This window comes from Ruditapes philippinarum, unplaced genomic scaffold, assembly GCF_026571515.1.
Source record: "Ruditapes philippinarum isolate M1 unplaced genomic scaffold, ASM2657151v2 ctg69_1_1_1_1, whole genome shotgun sequence".
In the NCBI taxonomy this organism is placed as follows: domain Eukaryota; kingdom Metazoa; phylum Mollusca; class Bivalvia; order Venerida; family Veneridae; genus Ruditapes; species Ruditapes philippinarum.
Genome location: NW_026862474.1, coordinates 135,033 through 151,212, shown reverse-complemented (window position 1 = coordinate 151,212; position 16,180 = coordinate 135,033).

Sequence of the window (16,180 nt, the reverse complement as noted above, 5' to 3'; positions counted from 1 at the left end):
ATCCTAGTTTGATACATCTGAAACATCGTTTTAATCAAACTTGTAATGGTAATCTATCCCAACAAAAATATCCTAGCAACAGATGAACATATTACAAAAGCTGAAGATTAACACGTCTCTCAAAATTGGACTTAAACGTTTTGACAAAACAGGCATCAAAGAAATAAAGATGATAATTAAAAACAATTTGTATTTCAGGCACTTTAAACCTACCAAAATCTAAAGAAATTTACCAATGACAATAGATTATAAAGATTTTAAAGAGCGTGATAAAAATCTTGATTATACAAATTAGCATGTAACCAAAGAAACATTAGTGTTACAACTCAGCGACGCATATACTTTCACTAAACAAAAGTTTGCAATAGCTTATATCATTGTTTGATGTTTATTTAGATGTTGTTGGGTATTCTTTTTAAATTGTTTCGTTATTTTGTTGTTTTTACAATCATCCCCCGCAAATGCTTTAAGTCTCAGATAGCGCCGAGCATGGTTCGTCATAACAAAGTTGTTACATCACATAGGTAACTTTGTTTTTTAAAAATGGGAGTCTATCCGTTACAGGTAAATTTTATGTTAAACATATGTCTGTCCGAAATGGAGTCTGGCAGTAGGATGTTAATATGTAAAAGAATGTGTATTAAACTTACAATGTACCATAACATGTCATTTTAACAAATAAGAAAAGTAGGCCATTAATTCAAATGCACTTGATCAAGGTCATAGTTGTTATTATTTCAACAAACGCGGACAAACTGAGTGAAACCAGCCGTATAGTTAGAGATACCAATGACTGGTCTAGGTCTTATATTAATATATGAGCCGCGTCCCGAGAAAACCAACATAGTGGGTTTGCGACCAGCATGAATCCAGACCAGCCTGCGCATCCGTGCAGTCTGATCAGGATCCATGCTGTTCGCTATCAGTTTCTCTACTTGTAGTAGGGTTGGTAAGCGAACAGCATAGATCCTGATCAGACTGCGCGGATGCGCAGGCTGGTCTGGATCCATGCTGGTCGCAAACCCATTATATTGGTTTTCTCGTGACGCGGCTCATATGTATTTTATTTTGTCGTCCACAGCAGTTCAAGATACGTTATTTCTAGGAAAATGACATGTTATACTCAAGTTTGTAAGTACCTTCAATACACTACAAAATTCATGGACAGAGCTATTGGCACGGGGAGGTGACCGAAGATTTTGATTTAATCAGACCTTGAATATCGCATACATGTTGATAACGCATTTATAGGTGAAGTTAAAAAGACACTTAGATGAGCACACAAACAACAAAAAGAAAAACAACTAAAATCTACAATCCCCACTTTCACCGAATTCATCATGATCACTTAATATGTCATCCCCACTTTTACCTTCTTCATCCCTAAACATCACAACTATCACTACTTTCATGACTAAATCTACCAATACTACTTTTACCTTCTTCATTCCTTAGTATAATATCACCACAATTACTAGCTTTATCAATAAAACTACCATCAGCACATATTCGAATTTCATCACTAATTGTAGTGCACTACCATTTGTCGAAAGACATTCGACAGAATACAATACTAAGTAGAAAGGACATGTGATAGAAATGAAACAAATATGAGCCGTGTCACGACAAAACCAACATAGTGGGTTTGCGACCAGCATGGATCCAGACCAGCCTGCGCACCCGCGCAGTCTGATCAGGATCCATGCTGTTTTCTATCAGTTTATTACTTGTTATAGGGTTTGTAAGCGAACAGCATGGATCCTGATCAGACTGCGCGGATGCGCAGGCTGGTCTGGATCCATGCTGGTCGCAAACGCACTGTGTTGGTTTTGTCGTGATGCGGCTCATATAACATAGAACTGTTTAAATGTGAAACTTCTTATATAGTCACTTTTTAATGTAGTTACATACAGTATAAGTGCATACATGCCTCCATTATTGTAAATACAACCCTAGACAACTGCATTAGGTATTAGATTGTATGATATTTATGGCATTGTCTACAGGCATGGCAAGTTCAAATCAAATGCGGTTTTGAAGTTTGTTTCATGTGAATTTGCAAGTATCTTGCGCAACGCATCTAAAAAGTTCATCAAAAAATGTAATAAAATTTATCATAATTATATCAAATTATTAAAACATTTTTTTGTTTAGATGTTTATCATAATAGATCATTTGTTTATTGTTGATAGTTTTGTTATTGATTGATTGTAAATAAATTGATATTTAATTTTCGTACACTGTGTTGCAATATTACTTTTGGAACAAAGAATTTGACATTACTTCTTCGAGACCTTTGTTAAGTGCGTATCTTAGAACAAATTAACAAGGTATATGAATATATGAACTTAAAGTGACATTATGCCCATCCAAAAGAAAAAGGATGAGTGCTTCGGTAAAATAAATAACATTTTGTCAAAGTTGTTTTCAATTTTATGATATACGTGACCTTAGCAGTCAGTAACCCTGTGACCCATATAAATATCAATGAATTTTCTTCGGAAATTATCGTAATGTTCATTTTATTGAAAGATTTGCAGTCTTTTGATATTTTAGGCAGTTTTTGTATTTTACCCTAAACCATTATCAATGATTGTTCAATCGCCATTATAATAGTCAATCATTTGAAATATACAACTAATTTAACTCAGATTGGCAATGAAAAAATGAGCATAATACTAGTTTACGTTTGTGTTTTATCAAATTCGTATTTTCATTATGTGAAAATACATATGAGTACTATAAATATGCGAATATACGAATAGGTATTATCAATAAGTGAATAAACGAATTCGTTATATCGAATGCGTATTATCAATATGCGAGTATACGAATGGATATTTTAAATATGCGTATACACGAAAGCAATTATCAATATACGTGGACACAATGAAAGTGTAAAAGGTGAAATACGGAAACCTGAAAGCCGACAGAAACGGTCAAATTGAAAATGTCAATTGACCGAATTTGTTGACCTGTAGGTTTCTGTATTTCGTCTGATACACTAGAGCACATCTGAATTCACATTCATCATTGAAAAAGTTGCAATTTAGGATTAAGTAACATCCGTCTATAGATATGTTCTACTTTTTAATCAAAGTGGTTGTAAAACAAAACGACTTTATTCATGCATTATTTATGTACTTTTATTATTGACACATATATTATAACGAAAACAAATTTATCAATTCTTCAACTTAAAATTAATGTGCAAAGTTTATAAATGCAATGTGATGGTATTGACAAAATATAACGGATAGAGAAAAACGGAATCGCTAAAGAACGCCCAAGATGACAAAAAATTGAAAAAGTTGCAGGCTTGGTTTGATTGAAGACTGAAGTATAAATATGCCATTTTGCCCTTTGCCTGATGGCGGCAACAGATTATACGCACTCTGCCCAATGCGCTATACAGTCACTTTGATTTTTTTTCCTAAAAATGATGAATGGTTTTTGTCCTGATTGAAAGATCGATAACAAGTCTATCCATTTAAAATAGCGTTGTTCAGTGTATTCAGTGATGAAACAATAAAACAGGAAACAGACTCTCGTCTTTTACAAAGTAAAGCAGGTGTGAGCCGCGTCACGACAAAACCAACATAATGGGTTTGCGACCAGCATGGATCCAGACCAGCCTGCGCATCCGCGCAGTCTGATCAGGATCCATGCTGTTCGTCTGTACTTATTATAGGGTTTGTAAGCGAACAGCATGGATCCTGATCAGACTGCCAAGATGTGCAGGCTGGTCTGGATCCATGCTGGTCGCAAACCCATTATGTTGGTTTTGTCGTGACGCGGCTCATGTATCTATTATCTAATGTATGAAACAACTTTAACAATAGAAGTATGATGTAAGGAGACTAGTTTTCAGTATAACAGGACCACCAGTGGTCAAAAATCAACATTTACGAAAAAATTATTGTTTTATACGGAATTTATTTGAGCCGTGTCACGACAAAACCAACATAGTGGGTTTGCGACCAGCATGGATCCAGACCAGCCTGCGCATCCGCGCAGTCTGATCAGGATCCATGCTGTTCGCTTTCAGTTTCTTTACTTGTAATAGGGTTTGTAGGCGAACAGCATGGATCCTGATCAGACTGCGCGGATGCGCAGGCTGGTCTGGATCCATGCTGGTCGCAAACGCACTATGTTGGTTTTGTCGTGACACGGCTCATTTTAGTTCGTTAATGTAGGAAGCTATAAGTTTAAAGACACACTTTCGAATCCGTTCCTTGAACCGAACAGTACTAAGCAATGAGTGATAAGTTTCTTGCTCAAGGAAACAACGACATGCCCATTAGGGGGTTTGAATCAATGCGGCTAGCAATCATTAGATTACTAGTCCGAGGCCTAAACCATTCGGCCATGCCGCTACACTCAACATCTAATAAATATTACAACTTTGACACACAAACCATAACAACAATTTCAATGTCTTTTCGCCTTACCCTTACTTGTAGACGGGTATACAAAAGGTATGTTTGCATTGTTAAGAACCTTCTTTTCTTTTATACGCTCTTTCGTAGCTTTTGAATCATTCAGATTGTTTGCATGTGCTTCATACAGATCTTTTGTGTCTTCAATTAAATCTAAATCAACTGATTCCGTACCATTTGATAATGTTGAAGCGTCAGAGAAAAGACGCAACATGGTTACTGGCAAACGCTTGTTTTCATTTCCACTTTGTATCTCTGTTAAATCAATGCTCGATGACAATTTGCTTATATCTCGCCGTTTATCATCACTTAATGACATATTTTGAATTGATCTGGATAAACTTGTTCTCTCTTTTGACATTTGCAAAGAAGGATCCAATGAGTCAAGACATAGTTTTGGAACATGGCGATATTGTTTATTGGCACCGCTTTTAACTTTCGTTTGATCTTTCTTTTTACTGGTTTGGCTTTCATCAAATGTCACCGCTTTGATACCCTTACTTATTTCTGCTAACGGATTCGCATTTGGAACTTGCACTATCTGCTGTTCAGTCTCTTCGGCTATTGAAAAATGTTTAATTCGCTCCTCAGCCTCTGCGATATATTGTTCAACCACACTTCCATCACCTTTAGACGAATTGTCATTTCCTGATCTAATACGTTCCGTGTCCTTGATTTTTCCAGCAGCACTTAACGCAGTTTCAAATTCAGACTTTTTGTCAGTTTCTGTAGTTCTGGCAGTTTCAATTTCTTGCTCCTGCTGTCTCTCGAGAGTCCTCAGTGCATGTTCAAATTGAATATCAGTGTCGGTACATGTCTCGGTGTCTTCAAGATTTGTTAACTTTGACCCAGGCTTTTCAGATGTATCTTTGATATTTCTATTTGTTTCCTTCCCCTCACCAACTGATGTATTGTCTTTAAGTGGAGAAACTAACGATGCAGCTGTCATTGTCCTTTCCTCAACTAAAGTTAGCATTCCATTTCTTACATCATTCACAAGCATTTGCCCGTCTTCAGAAAAGATATGACTTATTTCTGAAGGTGGTGGGTTACCTGGTAACTGAGAGAAATCGGTATATTGAGATTCTGATGATTTAGGGCGGCGAAAAACTCTTTTGTAATATCTTCGAAAGTTATAGTCGCTGCTATTATTTGGTACGTCTTCGTGACTGTCGGATGGTCGATACCTTCCTAATCCTCGTTGTTTATGAATAACATTTCCATGTCGGTCATACAGGTTGTTTTTGATAGGTTTAAACCTATCTGCGGAATTGTCTTGAGCAAATGCCAAGCCATGTGTACTTACTTTATACGTAAATGTAGCAGTAGGCACGTGTGGTTTAGCATGATAAAATGTGTTGTCGTTGTATTCAAACTTCTGCCGCTTAAGAGTCTCATTCTTTTTGCTCGTGTGATCATACATCGGATATTGCTGTCTCGTCTCTCTCTTTTTACTGTCATAAAAACTTGGACCAACTGTTTCACCGATTGAAACAACGCTTAATTTTCTTTTAGGTGTCTCCGTTTTTGCCGTAGTCCTTTCTTCTCGTTTTTCACCGGCTCCGATATCTGAACTTTTGGTGCTTGTTTTAACTTCAACATCGCTTTCTCCTTGATAAAAGCTATTACTTGGAGCAAGCGGTGATCTTGATGGTCTTATATATCCACTTGGTATTTTCACAATGTCAGTGTTGAATTCTGTTTTGTTTTTGTAATCATATTTACAATCTTTTTCTTCTTTGTTCACAAGCGGTTCTAGTTTTATGATATTGCTCTTTATTTCCAATGATCGCCTTCCAGGATTTAATTTTGAACCGTGTTTGGATTTAACCGTATGGGTTTTGGTTTTGTCTTGGTCAGGTTCTAATGCAGTCATTAGAGTTGCATTCCCAAGTTTTAACGGAGTTGGCGTTAATCTATATGGTGATTTTGCACATTCGTCATCCTTCACACCAAATGCAAACTTGTCTTTTTCTTTGTATATAGAAATATTATCAGGCAAATTCGAATATGGAACACCGACCTGTTGTAGTGAAAAGGTTGGGCTTCGGTGAATACTACTCCTACTCAAGCCTTCAGTAAATATATGATGTCCAGGTGAATATGTTTTCATTGAAAGATGTGGTCGGATGATCTTACTTTGACCCTCCACTCGTGGTGATTCTACAAACTTATGTTTTGTTGCTGTTTGATATGATACTTTTACTGGAGGAAGTCGTTTGAATGCTAAACTTTCTTTAGGTCCAACTATATCATTATACTGGTTTATTAAATCTAGGGATAGAAGTTCATCGTCTATTGGATCAAGTTTAGATGATGTAGATGTCCTATGAGTTGGTATTTCTGTGCTTGAACGTTCATAAACTTGGGTAATTTTTGTTCGTTCTGGTCTTGGGGTTCGCTTTAGCGAAGTACCTGAACGGGATGGAAACTTTTGAGGAAGGATGACAGATTGTTGAGAAAGTTGAAGGGTCGACATACTTTAGTCCTTCAAGAGTCTGTAATAAAAGTAAAGACAGATCAGCAACAAGACAAATAACACTTTTCATTAAATGAATTTAAATTACTGACAACAAAGCAGAGATCAAATAATCTAGAAATAATAATGACATTTACCATTTATTACACAAATTTGATCGATGAGGCGCTTACACCATGGCAAGGCAAGGAGGGATTTATACCCTCGAAACTTATTCTTTGGAAATGAGGGATTTATATGTTTGAAATGTAGAATGATGATCAACTTTGTGTTATAGAGTAAAATACAAAATATTAATTGATTATGAATATAAACAAATTTATATTATATGTCTGGTATTTTAAAATGATATTGCATATTTCGTAGCCACATGCATTTTATGTGTGCTTTCTATAACGTCTTTTCTTGTCATTGTAATGAAAATCATATCAACGTGTTGTAAAATCTAGTTATGATTTAAGACCTTTTAAATGGGTCATAAAAGGATAATGTGTAAAAAGGGATTATATTCTAATGAATTAATTTTAACAAAAAGAAGTACTCAAAATTTTTACTCGTCAAAATGTATCCGAATGAAACAAAGTCAGTATACAATTACATGTTCTAGGGTGCTTCTTTGCTTAACTCTACTTTTCTGTCACTTGTCTGTCTGTCTGTCTGTCTTATTCTTGTCTTATAAAAAAAGAAAATGACATTCATCTGGTAACATTCTCTGTTTACATTCTTTTAGAATCTGACATTTTCCCAATTACTAAAGTTAAAACCGACTGAAGATAGACTTTAAATATTTTTTATTAATTTCCCAAAAACAAATGCATGAAGAGTGTTATATAAGCAGAAATACCTCTCCCCTTACTACATTATTAAAAATGTAGAAAATTGGGGGAAAATAAAACCTCTTATCTTGCATAAAACATGCAAATTATCACATGTATTGTAAATAATTACACATTACTTAAACTATTAATTAAAATTACTTTTTTTCATTTTGAGTATTGGGTTTCTTTGTATGCTCATCTGCAGGCGAAAAGGTTTAATTAATAAATGGTTAATTAACCTGTTAACCAGCATCAAAGTATAAAATGACTTAATCGTTAATACCTTTTTTCAATTAATTCAATTAACGTTTCAAAAGATAATAGCGTATCAATAACCTAAATTCTTTACATGTACGATATCAAGTTACACGTGTAATATATCTGATCTTATAAATACACACATTCAATCCTATCGCAAAAATATATATATATATATCGTATATATCGTTCTTTCTTTTGATTATGAGCAGTATAAAATGATTGGTTATTGATTAAAAATCTAATTGAGCACTTGCCTCTATTATATATCCGTTGACACAACATTGTAAAATTGAAACATATATCCCCAAAACTGTCAAAAGCTTCTTCGTTGATAGACAAGCATTTAAAGTTACTCTGAAAATCTTTGAAATCGTGCCTAAAGGACTACGAGAACGGTGATTGATTTATTATAGATCAATTGTACGATTTAAATACACGACTTTGTTTAATCTCTATTGTTAATTATTTGACCCGGCTACCTAGAGTACGTCTCGAAGATCCCGTCTTAATAATTCATATATTAAGTAGTGTTTTGGAATATACTGTCTAAGTTATGAAATGATTTAATCCGGTCCGCTTATCTTAGGATTACTTGCGCATTTAAAAGAATTAGTACTATAACTCCAGTATTTTTTTTATTTTTATTTTGAAATTTAATTGTGCTTGATTAGGACATGCATTTATGAAATGCAACAGTGAATCAAAAATAGGTAAATACTGCCCTTGCAAATGATACCCCATTCCCCTATCCGTCCCAACCCATCCCACCTGCATCCCCACCCCCCCCCCCAAAAGGGGGTTTCTTGCATGAAGTGGTCTCTCTCAAATCTTCATATAACAATTAATGAAACGTGCTATTGCATTATCTAATATTGACAAAATAAAAAGTTTTTGGGGTAATTCTGAGCTGTTGAATATAATTTAAGGTAATTACAGTTACCATTTATTTTGATAATAAGAATTGAATCTATAATGATATTGATAGAATATATAATTTCACAAACGCATCACCAACGTTTTATTCTATTTTCGTCAAGATATCTTAAATAAGCTCTAAGTTTATATATATGTATTAAGCAATTGTGGATATGAATTTTTTTTTCATCATCAATTAATTCTAAGATGGAGTCACTTCCGAGTCACGTGATAGATCAATAAATGTATGTATTTTCATTATAAAGTATTTGTATTGGATTTATACGTAATATCATAAAACCTGTAACAAGTTCAGTAATGAGAGTTTAATATAAATAAAAATATTGCAAAGCGATTGTTGCGTTGGTAACGGAAATGTTTTTAAGAAGTATCGAAAAAAATATTTGAATTGAATCAGGAATTTATTAAGATTATGGCCTTATCTAACACATAAAATCTGGGTCTTTCAAATAGAAAATATGTCGTGCGGCAAATTATAATTGAGCCGTGTCACGACAAAACCAGCATCCACGCAGACTGATCAGGATCCATGCTGTTCGCTTACAATCTCTATAACAAGTAGAGAAACTGATAGCGAACAGCATGGATCCTGATCAGACTGCGCGGATGCGCAGGCTGGTCTGGATCCATGCTGGTCGCAAACGCACTATGTTGGTTTTGTCATGACACGGCTCATATATTTTATTTCAAACCTAAAGGAACGCCAATGAGGTCCAAGAATCTAAATTAAACAAAAAATGTTACATAGGTTAACTTGGACTATTAAAACGGAATCAATTTCAAAACGTTGGAAAGTATAATACTCGAAACAAATTGAAAATCGACTTTTAGTGCAATCATAGGTCGATTTGAGTTAAAAGCGTTTAATTGCTTTTCTTTTTTTTTAGGGGGGGGGGGGGGGGCTGGGGGGGGCATTTTGCACAATAAAAATGATGATTCTGGAAACAAGAGAGTGAGCGAATGCAAAATTAAAAATCAAAGCACAGAAGGCGCTGAATTTGTTTGGGTCTCAGAATGTAAGAAAGGTGCAGGTTGTGAGATTATATGTTTAGTGCCACCAATGCTTTCCAGCGTTTTAATTGTAGTAAATTGGCTATAAGACTAATTGCAACACTGATATTCAATCCAATGTTTATTTGACTTTAACAATTTAAAAAAATGAGTTACCTTTACTGGGATTTGAACTCCAGACCTCTCGCTTCCTAAGCGAGCCCGAAAACCCTTCAGCCACGGTTAAATTTATATGTGAACGGCCTGAAGAAAACCATATTATTCTAAATTAGGGCTTGTAACGACTTTTAACTGTTGTTTAACACAGATGTAAATAATCCTGAAGCTTACTATAAGCATGTATATTTATAAAGAATCAAAGGGCTTCAAGTTCTTTGGTATTTTCTGATCTTTGCAATCTAAATCGTACTGTATATCTGTATGCATTTTCCTGTATAAGTTTATTTTTATGTATTATAATTCATTTTGTAAGGCACATACGGAATTCTGCATAACTAGAGTTGCATCAAAAAATCATTTATGTACTTTTTTTACGACAGCCACACTTTATCCTTGTAAATCATGGCTACTTCCTTAACAAAAACAATTAAAAAAAGAATTTAACAAAAAAAAAATTTCCTCGACTGGGATTCGAACTCGAGACCTCTCACTCCCTAAGCGAGCGCGTTACCACTGTACCACGGAAAAGTTATATACAAAATGTATGAATAATATCAAGTCATTCTAAATTTAGAACTTCCATTGCATTCAGGTTTGTAATCCTTATTAATTTCGAGGTATTTTGTTCAGGGTAAACCTGTTGTTTAAAATTGAAGTAAATATTTTAGCGAAAATCCTCTTGCCCAAACAGTCCGACATGTAGAATCTATATATTCCACTACTCGGTTTGTGTAGTATTCGGTAATCTACATGGCTAAAAATAGTATTTTCATTGATAAAATCATATTCATCCGCGTAATTTGTGATTGTGCATTTATTGACAATTCTATAAGCCACCGCTATTGTTTAACTTTAAATGCGTTGTAATTTGTTGGATACTTGTAACAAAATAAAATATTTCTTTCTTTTAAATCGCTAGTTTTAAGCTGTTTTGAGAACTACTTGTTGTTAGGTTTGTCATAAACTTCTGTGTCAGAGATTGAATGTCCGCTTTGTATTTAGTTATTTTCGATCAGAAAATACCAGAAAACAATATTAGAAATCTTCGACCATTCGGGAAATACTTTGCTTGAAAATTGATGCGCCTGTCTTTGACCATCTTTACGCAGTGATCTCCCCTGAATTTTTCGGCTTTAGTGTACATACAAAAGGGAAGTAACCGCTTCAAAAAAGTGGACTACTTTCGGCATTTGCAATTAAGAACATTAGACTCTGAAATTTCGCTACCATTATTTGTTTGGTCTGACGACCCAAACAAATAAAAAGAAAAGCTTTTGAGAAATAAAAATAAATTCATATCTGAGGCATAATGGGCCTTTAAAACGAAAATTAGATAAGGAAACGCAGAACTAACAAATTAGACGTACGTATACTTTTATTCAAGAATAGCACTAATGCACCTCTGTTATCCTTTATCTGTGTTTGGGCTGTTGTATCTTCAGATGTTAATGCACGAAAGAAGGTTTATGACGTGGAAAGCATATAAATGCAAAAAGTTTGTGATAATTAAGACACATTCCCTCATTTTTTTCTTCTAGATTTTACTGTCTTGTTTTGTAAGTAAATCAAACACATGAAAGGGGTCTTACTGTCATAGAAAGCTTATAAATATGTAAAGGATTTTCGGAAATAAACAAAAATCGTCTTAATAAATCAGACACAATACATGTATGGCATTGCTAGAATTATGCTGAGCTGAGCCTACGTGATTCCTGACAAACTACCTTCTTACAGATTTCCTTGCCAACAAATTTGCTCTTAACTCCGGACAGTGAAGATCGTACTAGTATATTCACTTCATACATAATCTTCACGGAGCGATTTCACTTTAAAGGGAGACACAGGCAATTTTTTATTTCTTAGTTTTGAATTTTTCATTCATTATTCTGTAAATAACCTCAAAATGAATACACTAGACAGTCATAGGAAAAAAACTTTTTTCCATATAAAGAAAAAAATGGTGGTTTTCTAAGTTGACCCGCGTGGGTCAGGTTAGAGCGCTAGGATTTCACAAAAGTTGTACCAGTGAACTCTGGAAACGTAAAAGAACATGTCAAATTAATGACTTAGACTTTTTTCAGTCAGACAATGTCCACAATATCTGTTATTGTAACTTCCAGGGTTTGTTCAAGCATGTCAAGTCACATGACTTGTTTAAAACTACTCAGTGATTCTGTCGGCGTCTACATTTCGTTCAACACATATAGACATATTTACGCTTCAAACCCAAAATATATAGAATATTTATACCCAAAGTCATGCTGGGACTTGTCATTTTTAGCGTGATTTGAGTACATAAGATCATTTTAATATTTTTGTCACTATTTTGCCAGAGTATCACTTTAATAGTTTTTACTATCAAGAATTAAGTAACCGCTGTGTGCAGTATATATAGTGAAAAAAATAGCAAAACGTATGGTGGCTGATTTGTGCCATTCGTGTTTTCGCCCCGTGCCCCCGCCATTTTAACTTGTTAATTCTCGAGTTTTCGCTTGGCAGGGTCGCGGGACGACAACACGCTAATTAGCGGGGGCGCGGGGCGAAGTTTTATTTAATTTAACTTCGCCCCGCGCCTCGCCGTTTTATTTCTTAATTCTCGCTCCGCGCCCTCGCGGGGCGAAGTTTTATTTATTAAACTTCGCCGCGCGCCCCCGCTAATTAGCGTGTTTTCGCTCCGCGACCCCGCCATTTAAACTTTTAATTCTCGACTTTTCGCTTGGCGGGGTCGCGGGACAAAAACACGCTAATTAGCGGGGGCACGGGGCGAAGTTTTATTTAATTGAACTTCGCCCCGCGCCCTTAATTCTCGCTCCGAGCCCTCGCGGGGCGAAGTTTTATTTATTAAACTTCGCCGCGCGCCTCCGCTAATTAGCGTGTTTTCGCTCCGCGACCCCGCCATTTTAACTTGTTAATTCTCGACTTTTCGCTTGGCGGGGTCGCGGGACGAAAACACAAATGGCACAAATCAGCCACCATAAAAACGACCATATTAACTTCTAATATTCATAACGGATCATCAGTTCAGTTATTGTTTTTTTCTTTATATATATGTTTTATCTATATATCCCATTGAATTTGTTACTGTTAACGTCGTATGACCATACAGTAGTACTATACCCCTTTGTCCCCCGTCATAGGAAAGAGCCAGAACTTTTGCATCATCATATCTCTAGTAAAGTCATCACCCTGCGGTTAAAGTCGGTCTCGGTAACCCAGACTATTCACCGTATGCCAGGCAACCACAAGCCTCTGTTTTGCAAGTATAGCATATATCTAGCTAATTTTGCGACAAACACAAAACTGTCGCATACATCCGCCTGCGCAAGGACAGACTGATGGTAATAAACTGGACTCATTTCCCCGCTATCTCTTTGGGGTATGGGGTGTGGTTTACAGCTGACTGGTTTAAACAGTAAGTAAAATGAAGTTAAAGCCCTGAAACTGTAACGCACGAAACCATATATAACCTTACCTGTGTCATCGCCTTGTTTCATGTTTTGTTTCAAATCAAAAGTCCCACTTTTCTCTCTTTTAAACCAATACGTGAAATAACGGTTATCATATAACAGACATTAAGCTTTAAATCATCTAAAGAATGGACTATAACTTGCTTTTTTGTATAAGCAATCACCAGCGCTGAGATCAACAAGGTTTGTTGATGCATCGTTATATATCACTTTATAGCCAGATAAACTGTTGTCTAATGGCTATTAAACAAAGTCTGTCATAATAAACAGTTCATCAACTAACAAACACGTTCGTAAGAAATCTTTCAATGCCAAGTTTGTTTAAACGACCATTAGCTATATAGCTTTTTCTTATTATATAGAGAATGGCGGAGTAATTCTATAAAATATAGAAGCTCTAAAAATCAATAGCCAGGCAAACCTTAATGTCGTTAATTGATTTTGTTATGTAATTTAACATAACTAGTGATTTCGTTATAAAGCTCCTTTCCTTTAATTTCGATGTAGGCGTACAATGTATGTAAAGAAAAATTAATGTTTGTTGATTAAGCATGTTTAGTTTTTGAAATAGTTTTTGTCCAATAGAACTGCAGTATTTCAAATGAATCATAACACATTTGCTTTGGTAAATCCGCTTAATTAAATCAGTCTAGTAAAATCGACAGTTTTATAAAAAATAATTTCAAACACTTAATTGGTTAATGTTTCTTAGTAAACATTTACTACATTTAATGGGTCGAACGGAACCAATTATATTTTGAAAATGCTTACTAATAAACATTAATCTATACAAAATATATGAAATATGATTTACATGAAAAAATTACATGAATAATGTAACAAATGGCCATATGCAGTAGAAACGTGCATAACGTGCATTTTATTTTATTTTCGAATATTTCATTCAAGTTCATTCGGATCAGTGTTTAACTTCCGGGATGAAAATCCTATGTGAGTATGTGTCACTGATCACTTGGCCCACGCCGTGCTGTAGGTTCGAATACCATCAGAAACTTTGAATTTCTTCAATACATCCTTACCAAGGTTCCATATGTTCGTTGCTGTTTACCAAAGAATTGACAAAATAAGGGATTGTGTCAGAACGGATAAGGATTGTGAGTTTGTTGTGATTAAGCATGTTTCTTTTTGTTTGTTTATTTGTTTGTTTTTTTTACATATCTTTCATTCAAGTGTCGGATATTTAACACACCTGAACACGACAACATAGCTAGATTCTCAAAAAAGTCTATCAAATGACAAAATTCTATGAATAACTAATTAAGATATGCATAAGAGTCATCGTCCTTTCTCTTCAAAATTCGTTCGTATTTAGTCAGTTTTACCGTTCAGTTTAAAGCAAAAAAATCACATAGGGATATTTAACCGTCATATGTTCTCCCTAGAACCGACATATCGAGATTGTTGGGAAGTGGTATAAAAGTGGTATTTATATTATGAGCTAAAGATTGATTTTCCTCGACTTTTTGTGACTTAATAGAGCGTCATGTTCACAAAATGTAAAAACTGAAAGTAGAACGATATTCAAGCAGTTATTAAATTTTGTTCTTTTTTTAAAAAGTTTTCTTCTTCCATGTTAATGTTGTCAATTCATTGCATAGATACGTCATTACAGTGAAGTTCTACAATTTTAATATTAAGATATTGAACTATAAAATAATTTTTCTCTATTTACCACTTAACTTACATTCCGTTTACATTCAATTCGTATATTTCATTTCTAGTATTTTCTGTAGGTTCGTTACATCATGATTTGATGGCATTTCGTCTGGTAAATTACCGAAATATAGGGCATACGTACTTTCATAGCGGTAATTAAGGTGAAAGTCAACATATATACAAGCGGGAATAAAAGACAACGTGCTCCACTGCATTAATAGTATAAAGTTACGTGTATATTCAGGGTATTTCAATTAGAACTGAAAGACCCTGGTATATTAAAAGAAATTAAAATAAAAAAGACAATAAAAAATACATAGATTTCTATTTCTATTAGTGAAAATTTCAGTGTCATTTCTAGTTAGGCGCCGCCATTTTTAATGTAACCCAATGATAATTTGCGGGGTATTCCGATAACGACACAGTACAATCGCAAATTTTCTGGTTTACAGTAATTGTCGAGGTGTATGAAATAGCGAATGACACATTTAAACGAAAACTGTAAATTAAAATTTGCGATTTTTTAGTCCATAGGCTTTGCGTACTGTCATATTACAAGTTTATTGTAAAGGTTTCGGCAAAAATATCAATGTTTAGAGGCAGTTTTATGTTCAAGTACAGTGAAGTGGGCCCGGGCTTTGGCTTGCCGGCTATAGACTTCACGTGTGTATTTAAAAGGAAATCGAATAAAAAAACAATTAGAAATATATAGAATTCTATACCTATCAATGATATTTTCAGTGTCAATTCAGTTCAAATTGGGCGCCACCATATTCAATGTATAACAAAGATAATAGGCGGGGTTTTCAAATAACAGAACAATCGCAACTTTTCGGATTAATAATAACGTCGAGTGTTCCGAGTGAAAACGGAAGCGGTGCTTAAAATTTAAACGGAAAAATGAACGATTTTTTAACCGACTTCCCCGTTCAT